Raw genomic sequence first — 14686 nt, 5'->3', positions numbered from 1 at the left:
GTAGAGAATTGTTTTGATTTGGGTTCTGATCAGCATATTTGTAATTATTGTTATAACAAGTTAGATGAGAATAGAATGCCTGCTAGAGCTGTGCATAATAATTTAGAGTTAGTTGCTATTCCTCCACAACTGACAGATCTCAATACCTATGAGTCTATTCTCATTCAGTGTGTGCACCCGCTTCAGGCAATTTTTCGTATGGAGCCTAAAACAGGTAAATTGCCTCCTTCAGATTTACAAAGAGGATTAAAAGGAAGAGTGGTGTATTTACCATTAGATTTAAAGAAAAATATTGAAACTATTGATGTAGACAGTGTAGAAAGTGAACCTCTAGGTATTCTTGTTAATGGTGTGCTGACTAAGAAGAAGAAAATCTGGCAGGAGTTAGTGGATGTTAGGAAAGTGCAAAAGGCAACATTGTATTTGATAAAAAAAAAATACATACTATAAGAATGTTTATATAGGAGAAGAAGAAATACTTTTAGAAGAAGATACTGAAACGTCAAGTGGACAAATTGAAAAAGTAGACATGTTAAGATGTGAAGAAATCTATGAACATTATAGTGTGCATGCACTTCATTCAAAAGTAGTTATGGGAAACACAATTTATTTGTTCCAAATGAAAAGGGCAAAAGGGAGTCCCATGAGTGTATGGGAAGAGAGCTTGGAAGCTCGTTGTTTTCCACAGTTGTTCCCAACTGGAAAAGGAGGATGATATGATGAACGTCCTGTGCAGATTCCTGCATCTGAATATCAGACAACAAGATTATATGCAGAAGATTTGAGATTTGGACAATGTATCCCTTATATGTCTCATCTTTTGTTTGTAAGTGACTTGTCTGGACTTTCATATGCAGTCAACCATATTCTAAAATCTGGAATACATCTGCAAATGTATCTGCAAAAAGATTTTATGGATAAAGTGCACCAGAGAGATGATCAAATAGAATCTCACTTCATTAATTTGATGGCATGGCAGAGTGGGACTAATGGATATTGATACCATCGTCATGGAGAACTGATATGTATGCTACGGAACTTAGGAACTCCAACATGGTTCCTTACCTTGAGCTGTGCTGAGTACGCTTGGGATGATTTACTAGAATTTCTTTGAGAGGCAAATTCGAATATAAAAAACATTGAATACAAGACACCTGGAGAATTGGGCTCTTTGGATCCTATTAATGTATGCAGGTATTTTAATCATAGATTTGAGGGTATGATGTCTTTTATCTGCAATAAAAAAAATCCTCCTCTTGAAGAAGTTGTGGATTTCTTTTGGAGAAAGGAGTATCAAGCAAGAGGTGCTCATCATATACATATGCTGCTATGGATTAAGGACGCTCCCAAATTTGGAACAGATGCGGATGACACTGTTTTGAGTTTTATTGAATAATATGCAACATGTGCTGTACCCAAAAGCACAGAAGAAAAGAACTTAAGAGCACTAGTGTTACGATTCCAAAGCCACCGATGGGGAAAATATTATCGACGAAAGTAAAAAATCTAAGGACAAGTTCTACACCAAATGTCGTTTTGCATTTCCACGTCCTGCAATATCCAAAAGAAGAGTGAACAGTTTTATGTCATCTTTGCTACAACAAACAGAGGGGGGAGGGTCATAGGGAAATATTTATAGACCTGCCCTAGTTCATATCCCCAAATACTACGTATAAACAACAAAAGAGAACCGGGGTCTACATGCCACAAATATGGCGGGCTAACCTTAACCTCACATTAGTAAGTTAGTACCAGAGTTACCTCGGAAAGCCTAATTGAAAGGAACCTTACATGAAAACAAAACTGCTACAGTGAAAAATGACACGATCCAGACCACTAGCTCTGGATTGCCATCAAAAGGACATTGTGATCAGTCTTATCATCTGGTCATCCAGTTCAAGATATGTTAAGTCCCTTGATCATTGAGACCTAATACCATTCATTCACTTATGGACTGGATCATGTCCAAAAGCACTCTTGAACAACCAACGCATCGCTAGATCATTATTGGCTGAAGTAGTGGTGAAAACGGGGGCAAAAGAATTATAGTGTAAATGTGGTGAGTTAAAATAGAGTAATGTGTCCAGAAAGGCATACAAGTTTAATAGAAGTATGGGCACATCCCCTAATTAAAAACAGAACAGTGCAATCGACAGTGAAAACAAATAACTGCCAGAAAAAAGGGCCAACATGTTTCTGCCTATTGGGTCAATGATCCCACGGCTTTCGTCAGGGCCTCTGCTCTCAATATCTTGCTACTGCTTCAAAACGTGAAATTGAAGATAACGTGACCATAAAAGTAATTCAATAGAGGTTGAAATAAATACAACCTGTGAAAGTGCTAATCCTCCATGTCAGTGGATGCAGAAGACATCTGCAACAAATATGAGGTAAAAATGAAATTAACACTATAAACATGTTCCTATCATGCAAAGTTCCTTCAAAACAAATATTTTAAGTCAAATAGATCTTTGTAAATTCTCACCCAGCTGTAAGGGGACTGGACCTCACCTCACCTGGACCGTGCTCAGGTTATCGAGGCACCGCTCTGTGAAGAAAGAAGGTAGACACATGGTGAAATGTAGAGCTACTATTAAGCAGTCTCTAGAATTTCTATGAACCCACTGGTCTTATGCTCATCTTAATGCACTAGGGGTTAATATAGTGAGCCACTGTCAGGTACCTTGTTCCACAACAGGAACACCACTTATATAATGAAAAGACTAATTCAAAGATGTACCTAAATGTGAAATGTACACCTCTGGTTGTCACTGGGAATCAAAAAAGTGACTACGTATTCCATACACATCTTCCCAGATAGACAGTACCCTCATTGATTTAACTGTGAGGGTTAAGTTTTCTTGTTTATCAATGTTGATACAGATTGCCAAACAGCTTGCTATGACAACTCTGGCTGCTGCCTAAATAACACAACTATATCAAAAGCAGGTAGTAATCTGATAAAAAAACCTGCTCTCCCACAATAATTGTACAGGTTGCCAAACAGCCTAACTGTGACAACTCTGGTTACTGCCTATATGTTCACAACTTTGTCAAAAGCAGGTATTGCTAATGATAAAAAGCTACAAAGCTACTAACCCACAGTCTGCACCTCAAAGTAAAATATTCTCGTGGGAAACAAAAGGAGTCTTCCCTAACCGTCGTTGCCTCAAGACTTTCCTGAGTCTTGGGGGAGGCAAATGACGGCGTTTCAGGAATGTTTAAATAGAAAAACAGTCCGAGGGACTATTTTCTCTGTCTCAATCGTGAACTATCCTCCACCACTTTAGTTGAGTGTTCGTTTACAAATCTAATAATATGTGCTGCCCCACATTAACCAGTTTAGGTAGATACAGAATTCTTACTTGCTGTGCAAAGAACTCTTCTCTAGAACTCTCAAATCTGTGTATTTGCGTTAAACCACGCTCACTCGAACTCGCATTGGACTACAAAGTGATGTCACAACTAGCACGTTTGTAGTTTGCGCGAGTGTAACCCAATTACTCTACAATTACTGAAACTGACCCTCCAAATGGTTGGGCAAAATAAGTATGTGCTACCCGGCACAAGTCTTCATTAATATAGCTCAAACGAGCTGAATATATATCTTAAGTATATGCCGCGCCCACAAGAAGATACACTGAACTACAACGTGACATCATCAGAATCACGTTTGTAGTTCTTATACGGCAAAAATACTGGTAACTATCCGCCGAAGGGACCAACAACTGAAATTGTTAATGAAGCTCATGTCACATCATAAAAGGTGATACAGTTGTGTATCTACCGTTTGATGGACTGAACATGCTGTATATATTTAGTCTTAATATCACTGGGGATGATAGAACTTCCCTGTGACATCATCGCAATTTCGTCTGTAGTTCGTTGTTCTTCTAGACTCTATTTCTCAAGTAGTGTGTATTCGGCTTACCTATTATGTATTAGGTGATTGATTAACCCTGAATATAGCGAAAATCAGGTGCCCTAGCACACGTAGTAATGTACATAAGCAACTGAATTTCTCATATGATGATAGAACTACATAGTGACATCATCATGGTTACGATTAACCCTGAATATAGCGAAAATCAGGTGCCCTAGCACACGTAGTAATGTACATAAGCAACTGAAGTTCTCATTTGATGATAGAACTACATAGTGACATCATCATGGTTACGCCTGTAGTTCGTTGTTATCTGAGACTCTATATTCCTCAAGCAGTGTATATATGAGGCTTTCCTGTTGTGTGCTAATCAATTAATGAACCCTGAATATAGCGAAATACAGCTCCCCTGACCCAAGCAGTGATATTCATGGGTAACTGGAGTTCTAGTAGAAATACTACCATCCCTAGTGCTTAAATTAAGCACTATGGATACTCTCTTCATGTATGACTACTGATAACAGCTGGTAGTCACAGGTGAAAAAGAGTGGATTTACTTTCCTCTCCCTAATTAGATGAAGTAGCTGTGGTAAATAGATCCCGGTAGGGACCAATAACCTATGTCTATGCAATAGCGTTGTCAGTAAATTATCGCTATCCAACCTCCTATGTGACAGTCCTAGCTGGTGGTTACAGTACCCTCAACTGAAAGATAATTTATAATCTGTCATCAATTGGTATGAGTCTAGGCTGTGTTGCCAGCCAGTTCTTAAGTTAGAGTGCTGGGTACCTTGCTGATTGTCATCAGTCTTAAGTATTTATCTACACACTTGACCAGGGTATATCATCATTCAGTCCCGAAGTGTTTGTGCGAAGCTTAAAAATCCATTTCTGTTCTTTAATGAACAGGTATCTGGAAACATTGCTAATATGTGATGGTATTAGTGGTTTCTCTAAAACTGTCCATTGAAATTCTTCTTCTCCATTCTGATTTTCTACAAAGTGTCTGGTCAAGCTTGTCATTGAGTTCTTGCAACAAAATGAGCTTTTGTGCTCGAGCATGCGTATGCGCACCTTCCGTGTCGTCATACCAACGTATCTGATCAGACATGGACATGTGAGGAGGTAGATCGAATTCTCACTATTGCAGTTAGTGAAACTGACTTGATTCCAAGGGCAATCTGTGCCTATATCTACTGTGGTAGAATGTTTGGTCTGAGAACAGACCGAGCAGCTTCCGCAAGGATGATGTCCCACTACTGGTGGTAAATCCCATAAGGTCCCTAATGCTCTTTTAGGTGTCTCTCTTGGGCGTGTATGTACAAGACGATCACGTATACTGCTCGACCTCTTGAAAATAAACAGGGGAGGAGCAATCTTGGTCCTGCTGTGGTTCAAAATACGCCAATGACGTCGGACTATTTTCTGGATGTTATTAGTTCTAGTGTTGAACGTACTCACAAAAGTCAGTGAAATTCCCACGTTATAGTGAGTTGGACTCACTATAACTTGCGCGCCTGCAATGCACTGCTGATGACGTCACATATTACATCACTCATGACATGGTCAGTGACATTACTCATGACATCACTGATGACACCATCCAGTGAATGTGTGTCTTTCTGAAAAATAAATATGTTTTATATTTTAGTTTCTATTTTTGAATATGTGTTTCAAGGGTTACATTACACTAAAAGGAGGTCTGTCACTCTGTCACAAGGATGGTGTCACTGTTTTTTTATTCTTTTTTGTTGTTTTATATTTTTTAGTATCAGTATGAGTGTCTGTATGGTTTGGTGGGGGTATTACTTAGCACATAGATGCATCAATGTTTGTATGTGTTTTGAAGACAGCATATGTGCAGGACTGTATGGGTGGATGAGTGTGTATATGTGTGTGTTAGTGAGTGAATGACTGTCTCACTAGTGTCTTTATCAGTAACTACATATGTTTTAATCTAGTATATGTGAGCATTGATGTATATAAGTAAGTATATGTGAGAGTGAGAGATTGTAGGAGTTCCTGTTTAAATAAGTATTTGTTTCTATAAGTGTTTGTTTAAGAGAGTAAGTATGTGTAAGTTTCCTTAGAAGTAAGGTGGTAGTGTGTGTATAGCTGTATATGCAAATAAATGGATGTTCAATAGTTTATTTGCATGTGTGAGTATGTGTGTGAGTAACTTTTGGATGACTGTCGGTGTGTAACAGGATGTATAGGTGTATCACTACATATGATGAGTGAGTATATGTATGAGTGACTATATAGAACTGTTGGTGAATAAGTGGATGTGTATACAGATGGTGGAATTACTGCATTGGTTGTTGTAACTCGTATGGGTATGTCCATTTTTTTGAAAATATTAGTTTCTATTTTTGAATATGTGTTTCAAGGGTTACATTACACTGAAAGGAGGTCTGTCACTCTGTCACAATGATGGTGTCATGAGTGATGTCATGAGTGATGTCACTGACCATGTCATGAGTGATGTAATATGTGACGTCATCAGCAGTGCATTGCAGGCGCGCAAGTTATAGTGAGTCCAACTAACTATACCGTGGGAATTTCAATGGTTTTATGTCAGTAAAATTTCCAGCTAACTATAACTGGTGTCAAACCTATGTTTTTTTCAGTGAATTTAATAGGTTTTTTAAATGCGAATTCCTAACTATAACTGGTGTGAACCCTATGTTTTTTTCAGTGAATTTCATAGGTTTTTTAAATGATAATTCCTAACTATATATAGGGCCTCAAACCTATGTTTTTTTCAGTGAATTTCAAAGGTTTTTTAATAGCAAATTTCTATAGCTATGAAATATAATATTTTTTATAATGAATCCTATATTGTATATTTTTGTAATACTATTTTTAATGTATATTGTTCATGTTTTTTTGGGGGGTTTTTTTTTGCCCTGGAGCGCTCCCGGTGCGCGTACCGGTGTGCGCACCGGAAAGCACAGTCTTGCAGTGCGCCCCGGTGCGCGTACCGGTGAGCGTCCCGTTTGCGCTATTTCCACGAACAAAAACATCATCGTGACGTATCGCGTAGCCGCGTCCATGTGCTACGCACGGCGTAAGCGCACCCGGAAGCACCCGAGCGCATACGATCGCGCTACGTAAGCGCCCCGGGGCGCGTAGCGTAAGCACATCAGGTCATGTGACCTGAAAATAACACTTTTCATTGGTTCAGAACAGTTTTTTTTCCAAATGATGAAAGCCCTTACCTTTTTTCCTCATTCTCACTTTGTACTTTGACTGAGGAAGACCTGTTTGCAGACCTATTTGTACTGAGAAATGGCTACAGTAGCAGCAGCAGCAGGATCTCCTCAACCACCACCACCACCACCACCACAAGGACCACCACAACACCACAGTGGTGGAGGAGAAGGAGAGGCGGTTCCTGCCTGAAGATAATACCCCCTATAAGCCAAAGGAGCACAATGTCTGGGAGTTTTTTTAAAATCCCAAGGGGCCTAAAGAAAGTTAATGCTCCCAAAGTTACTTGTCTGATCTGTGGCACTGTACTTTCCACGGGGAACCTGCCAAAAAGTATTCTTTTGGCAACAACACGATGATTCGCCACATGCAACGCCGGCACCCAAACAACTATGCTGCGGCAGAGGTCATACCCTCCCCAATCTTCTCCCAGCACCTCCCAAAGTAAACAACCCACTCCATCGGGTTCAGAGACAAGGTAGATGGTCCCAAATATCCAAACCCAGTTTGGAGATTTTAAAATAGTTTGTAAATTTTGCGGGACTACAATTTGCTATGGAGAGCAAAGTATTAAACTGATTAACCGTGCTGGAGACAACCACAAGTGCAAAAACAAACCTTATTTTTTCCTGTTTTTTTTTTGCTCCAGTTGAGCCGTTTACAATTCCCTGTTTTTTGTTTGTCCCCATAAAAATTACAAAAAAATTATAAAATTGTTCATAAAAGCCCCAAAAAGTAAAAAATGTTCCAAAAAACAATAAAAAAAATAAAACAACAAAAAGAGTAAAAAAAACAGTTCTTTTTAGAACTACCTCCAATTTATAAAAAAATGCTACATTTTTTAAAAACTCTGTCATTCTTTTTTCCCCATGGTACGCACCCCGGTACGCTCCGCGGTGCGCGTACCGGGCGCTCCCCCCGCGCAAATTGACCCCCACATCAAACCTAGGGGGTCAGGGGGGTCTACCCTGCACCCTTTTGGACATTTCCCCCTTTGTTTTTGCCTCCTCTTGTGTCTCGATCCTACCGAGACACAAGATGGCGGCCGCTCCGAACTGTTTGGAATGTTGACAGACACCCGAGAGCCAATCTGCTTTCTGCTCGCGAACTCGCGTAGCGCGCTGGAGCGGGCCCCGGTGCGCGTACCGGGGCGGGCTTATAGATATATATATTTTTTTTAACCTAAATTACTCAAAATCCACTGGAGCACATATCTTGAGACATAGCAAAGGCACATCGGGCTACCAGTCCCTACAATTTTGCCAGGTTTTGTGGAAATCCATTCAGCCGTTCGGGCTAAAAGTGAGTCCAACCGCCCTATGGAAATTAACATGGGGAATACACTTTTGGGACCCCCCTTTTATCTCGGCCCCTGCTTGACGAATCGACCCCAAACTTTCAGGGAAGGAACGGAGCGCAGCGAGGCAAATTTAAGGAAAATTACAAGCAGATTACTCAACCGGCGCCAAACTTATTTCCAATAGAATGTTGCGGATTTCCTATAGAAAACAATCCTAACTATAACTACCTACTGGCGACCGCCAGTAGGATATATATATATATATATATATATATATATATATATATATATATATATATATATATATATATATATATATATATATATATATATATATATATATATATATATATATATATATTACCTACTGGCGATAGCCAGTAGGTATATATAGTTAGGATTTTTTCTCTATGGAACTTTTGAAAATTCTATGCCTAATAACTTTGGCGTTTGTGGACGGAATCGGCTGAAATTTTCAGGAAAATGGCACATTTTGTTTCTGAGCAGCCCCTGAAAATTTGGTGGGGTTTCGTCAAGGGGGGGCTGAGAAAAAAGGGGGGTCCCAAAACGCGTTTTTTGCATTGAGTTTTCCATAGGGCGGTTGGACTCACTTTTAGCTCGAACGGCTGAATGGATTTGCACGAAACTTGGCAAAATTGTAGGGACTGTTAGCCCGATGTGCCTTTGCTAGGTCTCAATATATGTGCTTCAGTGTATTTTGAGAAATTAACGTTTAAAACAAGATATATATCTGTAACAGCGCTCCGGGCAGCGCTCCGGTTCGCGAACTTTTCGCGTATCGGAACTTTGCGAAGCGAAGCTGATTGGCTCTCCGGTGTCTGTCAACATTCTAAACAGTCCGGAGCGGCCGCCATCTTGTCTCTCGGTAGGATCGAGAGACAAGAGGAGGCCAAAACAAAGGGGGAAATGAAGGAAAGGGGGCAAGGTAGACCCCTTCTGACCCCCTAGGATTGATGAGGGGGATATTATAGAGCCACGCCGGGCCCAAAAAATAAAATAAAAAAATCCGATTTTTTCGCCGTAGAGACGCGTCTTGGTTCGCGAACCGGGCAGCTAACCGGGCAGCTAACCGGGAAGCTAACCGTCAGTGTAACCCAAAAAAAAAAAATAATAAATTCCGATTTTTTCGCCGTAGAGACGCGTCTTGGTTCGCGAACCGGGCAGCTAACCGGGCAGCTAACCGGGAAGCTAACCGGCAGTGTAACCCAAAAAAAAAAAAAAAAAATCCGATTTTTTCGCCGTAGAGACGCGTCTTGGTACGCGAACCGGGCAGCTAACCGGGCAGCTAACCGGGAAGCTAACCGGCAGTGTAACCCAAAAAAAAACAAAAAAATCCGATTTTTTCGCCGTAGAGACGCGTCTTGGTACGCGAACTGGGCAGCTAACCGGGCAGCTACCGGGAAGCTAATCGGCAGTGTAACGGGAGTCTGAGGAGAAGCTGATTGGCTGTTATCATTGTAAACAGTCTGGAGCGGCCGCCATCTTGTCTCTCTGTGGGATCGAGAGACAAGAGGTGGAAAAAAAAAAGTGTAAATGAATGAAAGGGGTAAGGCAGACCCCTCCTGAACCCCTAGGATTGATGAGGGGGCTATTAAAGTTCCCTGGGGGGTGAAAAAAAAAATGTGCGATTTTTCGCGGTAAAGGTGCTTCCTGGTACGTTAACCGGGCAGCTAACCGGCAGTGTAACGGGAGTCTGACATATTGTGTTTTTTGAACGTTTGTGATATGTGCACGTGTGGATTTTGTCTAATTAAGGTTAAAAAAAATATATATATCTTTAAGCGTGTTCTGGCGCGCTTACGTTTTGGGTTTGGTTTGCGCTGCAGAGACGATACGTCACGGTTATGCGATGCATCATGAGGCGTCTCACGGGCTACGTGATACGTCACTTAATAAAGAATATATTTTACAGCTATAGATATTAGCTTTTAAAAATGAAATTCACAGAAAAAACCATAGGTTATAGACCATATATAGTTAGGAATTTGCATTTACAAAACCTTGAAAATTCACTGAAAAAACCATAGGTTATAGACCATATATAGTTAGGGATTAGCATTTAAAAAACCTTATTTTATTTGCACAAAACCATTGAAATTCCATATATAGTTAGTTGCACTAACTATATATCGCGGACCCGCAATCCACTGCTAATGATGTCACATATTACATCATTCATGACATGGTCAGTGACATCACTGATGACATCACTGATGACATCTCAAATGACATCACTGATGACATCACTGATGACAACACCCAGTGACTGTATGTTTCTGTAAAGTTAAAATATGTCTTACATATTGAAGAATGAGTGGATGTATAAGTGTCTGGATAAAGGATTTAGTAGGTGCATGACTGACTGTATGAGAGAATGATTAAATGTGTCTCACTGAGTGCATGGGTTAGTGATTAAAGTGTCTTAATTTGGCAATCAATATTTATGTTCTTCTGTAAACTGCTGCATGTTTAAATCAGTAGCTATATCAGTAACTATATGGGTTATTGAATGGTTGCCCAAGTATTTGTATGGGAGACTGAGTGTGTGTGTGGGTGGCTGGGAGGTGTATAACTCTGTGCATAGATGTGTGAGCGGTTGATTCCCTAGGTGTATGGGTTCAAAAGTGCATGTAGAAACAGCTGTATGGACAGTTGACTGTGTGCATGAGTATATTGGTGAGTGAATGGATATCTCAGTTCTACATGTCAAAGTAAGTACATATGTAAAACACACTCCATGTGAGAGTTGACATATATAAATAACTGAACATAAGAGTCAGTGAATGTGAGAGTGGCTGTATGAATCATTGTGAACTTGTATCAAGGATTGTATAAGAGAGTAAATATGTGTTAGTATATGTTTGAATAAGTAAGGTGTGTATAACTGTATAGTTAAGGAAATGGAGATGTGATTGATTCTTTGCATGACTGAATAGGTGTGTGAGTAACTCCATGGATGTGTGACAGTCTGTGAGTGCCTGTTTACACTGAGTGTATCAAAGGTTATATTAGAGTCTGAAGATGTATTATCACATAAATGATATCATCAGTGATGTAATCAGTAATGTCAAATGAGATGTCAGTGATGTCATCAGTGATGTCATTTGAGATGCCATCAGTGATGTCATCAGTGATGTCATTTGAGATGTCATCAGTGATGTCATCAGTGATGTCACTGACCATGTCATGAATGATGTAATATGTGACATCATTAGCAGTGGATTGCGGGTCCGCGATATATAGTTAGTGCAACTAACTATATATGGAATTTCAATGGTTTTGTGCAAATAAAATAAGGTTTTTTAAATGCTAATCCCTAACTATATATGGTCTATAACCTATGGTTTTTTCAGTGAATTTTCAAGGTTTTGTAAATGCAAATTCCTAACTATATATGGTCTATAACCTATGGTTTTTTCTGTGAATATATATATATATATATTACCTACTGGCGATAGCTAGTAGGTATATATAGTTAGGACCTAGTTACCATAGGAAATGCTGAATATTCTATTGGGAATAACTTTGGCGCCAATTGAGGGATCTGCTTGTAATTTTCTTTAATTTTGCCACAATGCGCTCCGCTCCTTCCCTGAAAGTTTCGGGGGGATTCGTCAAGCGGGGGCCGAGAAAAAAGGGGGGTCCCAAAATGTGTTTTCCCCATGTTAATTTCAATAGGGACATTCTGACAAGGCTACAGCTCGAACGGATGAACGGAATTACACCAGATTTGGCAAAATGGTAGGGACTGGTATGGAGCAGTGCCTTTTGTATGTTGGGTGTAAATCCCTCCAGTAGTTTCTGAGAAAATTGAATGTAAAATTGAGTCCAATGCAATTTTCCAAAGGACCTTTAGACACAGCTACAGCCCGAACGGCTGAATGGAATTACTGCAAACTTGGCAAAATGGTAAAGCCTGGTATGCAGAAGTGCGTTTTGTATATTTGGTGAAAATCCCTTCAGTAATTGTTGAGAAAATCGATTTTTTTCAAATTATATATCTATAGACGGGACACGGTGCGCGCCCGTGCGTGCACCGTCCTTGCACTGTCCTTGCACGTGTGCGGACCTTAGCGTGCACGAGCTGCATGCTGATTGGCTGTCAATGTCTGTCAACACTCCAAAACAGAAATTGCTGGCAGCTATCTTGTGCCTCGGTAGACTGAGGCACAGGAAAGCAGAAAAACAAACGTGTAGAACTCAAAAAGGGGGCAGGGTAGAAGTACCCTGACCCCCTAGGCCTGTTCAGGGGGTCCCACAAGGACCCCCCAGGCCCAAAAACACTTTTTTTTTTAAATCGCGGGGTCTGCGCACGGTGCGCTCACTTCGCGATTTTTCAACAAAAAAAAATTTGAGATGTCATCAGTGATGTCACTGACCATGTCATGAATGATGTAATATGTGACATCATCAGCAGTGGATTGCGGGTGCGTGAAATATAGTTAGTACAACTAACTATATAGGAGCAATTTCAATGGTTTTTTAAATGCTAATTCCTAACTATATAAGGTCTGAAACCTATGGTTTTTTCAGTGAATTTGTCATCTACGTGTGTGATGGCTCTCAGGTGTTAGAGCCATCACACACGTAGATGACAAATATCCCATTGCGCGGCATTTCCATGAGTTCCACCAATCCAACAATTCCTTGCTGCGATACTATGCTTTTGAACAAGTTAATGTAGGAAGAAGGGGTGGTAACCGGGAATTAGCCCTCAGGAAGAAAGAGTCAAAATGGATAATGGAGCTCGAGATGAAATTCCCTGGGGGACACAACCTCGATGAGGAGTTTGCCACGCACCTCCACGAGGATTAATGTATATACATTACACCCCTCTCCTGTATGCCCTTGATTTTTTACCATCGTTTCAAGCCTTCTTGAGTTCAATTTACTGTGATGCAAAGTTGATAGGTTCATAGTATAGTAGAAAATACAATGCTCAAATGAGTTTTGAAGTAAGTAAAGTAAGTAAAGTAAAGTATGAAGTCTTATATAGCGCACGACTTACCCTGGGGCATCTCGGCGCTTGCTTAGGGAACCCGTCCTGGTATTCCCCTGTGAGATAGCCCTGGCAGGGTATCCACAAGGTGAAAGCCAGGCATCCCACCGCGAGGGGCCGTTGTGGAGATTAAGCAAGCTATTGCCCAGAGTCGCAGAGTGTGAACCCGTGAGCTGAGAAGGCACCGGAGCGAGAATTAACGAGTCCGCGGAATTTTGAGCCCAAGACCCGCCGAGGCGGGGAATTGAACCCTGGTCCCGGACCGAACTCAAGCTCCAGGTCTGCCGCCTCTAACCCCTGAGCCACACTTCTCCACAACTGTAAAAATGTAAAAACTCTTTATAAGTAAGATTTTATTGAAGAGATTTTAACTGTATGTTTATGTGTTTTTGTAGGAAAAATGGGAAAAAGAAGTTTCTTCCGTCACAGTCACTCCACGGTCTTTGGACCTTTTCTTCCCTTTTACTTGGATGAAAGACACCTTCACCTGCATGAATGATGTATTTAATTTCACCTAGATGTGCACTCTACCCCTGTCGGTATGGCCTTATTTATGTTTAACTTTTGCTGAAAGGTGATTTATAATATCTGAGGAGCCCTGTGCATGCAAACACTTTCTTTAATTTAATTGCGGGTTTATATAGCGCTAGGATCGACTCCCGGAGGAGTATCTCCGCGCTTCGACCGCTGGGGAACCCGTCCTGGCTCACCCTGAGAGATGGTCCCTAATGGGTATCTCTAAGGTGCGACCAAGCATCCCCGGCGGTCTGGGGGGGCCGTTGTGAAGATGAGGCAAGCTAATGCCCAGAGTTGCCGAGTGTGGTCCCTGACTGGAGTAGGCACCGAGGCGAGAATTATCGAGCCCGCTGACCCTGGTCCACAACCCTGCCGCGTCGGGAATCGAACCCTGGTCCCGGGCCGTCCTCTGCTTACGAGTCTGCCGCCTCTAACCAGTGAGCCACACCACTAGACCGAAAGAAAAACTCATGAGAATTGATTTTCAATCACTTTGGAATGTTCCCTGCATTTGCACTCACATGCTAGCACCCGCAATGACTCTTGGGCACTAGACCGAATATAGTAAAATGCTGTTGTTCGAATTTCGAAAATTCTGTAAATACGAACAGACAAGAATAGACAGAGTGTTCTGTTGTATTCATAAACGTAGACAGCTGGGGCCACTGTTTATAACATAGAGTATATGCTTTACTTTAAAAGTACTCCACTATAAGATGGCGGCGCCTTCAATGATGAAATGATGTACTACACG

The sequence above is a fragment of the Lissotriton vulgaris genome, chromosome 4_1, assembly GCF_964263255.1.
Source record: "Lissotriton vulgaris chromosome 4_1, aLisVul1.2, whole genome shotgun sequence".
Classification (NCBI taxonomy): Eukaryota; Metazoa; Chordata; class Amphibia; order Caudata; family Salamandridae; genus Lissotriton; species Lissotriton vulgaris.
The sequence above is the reverse complement of the archived record's forward strand: the minus strand, read 5'-3'. Positions refer to the sequence as shown.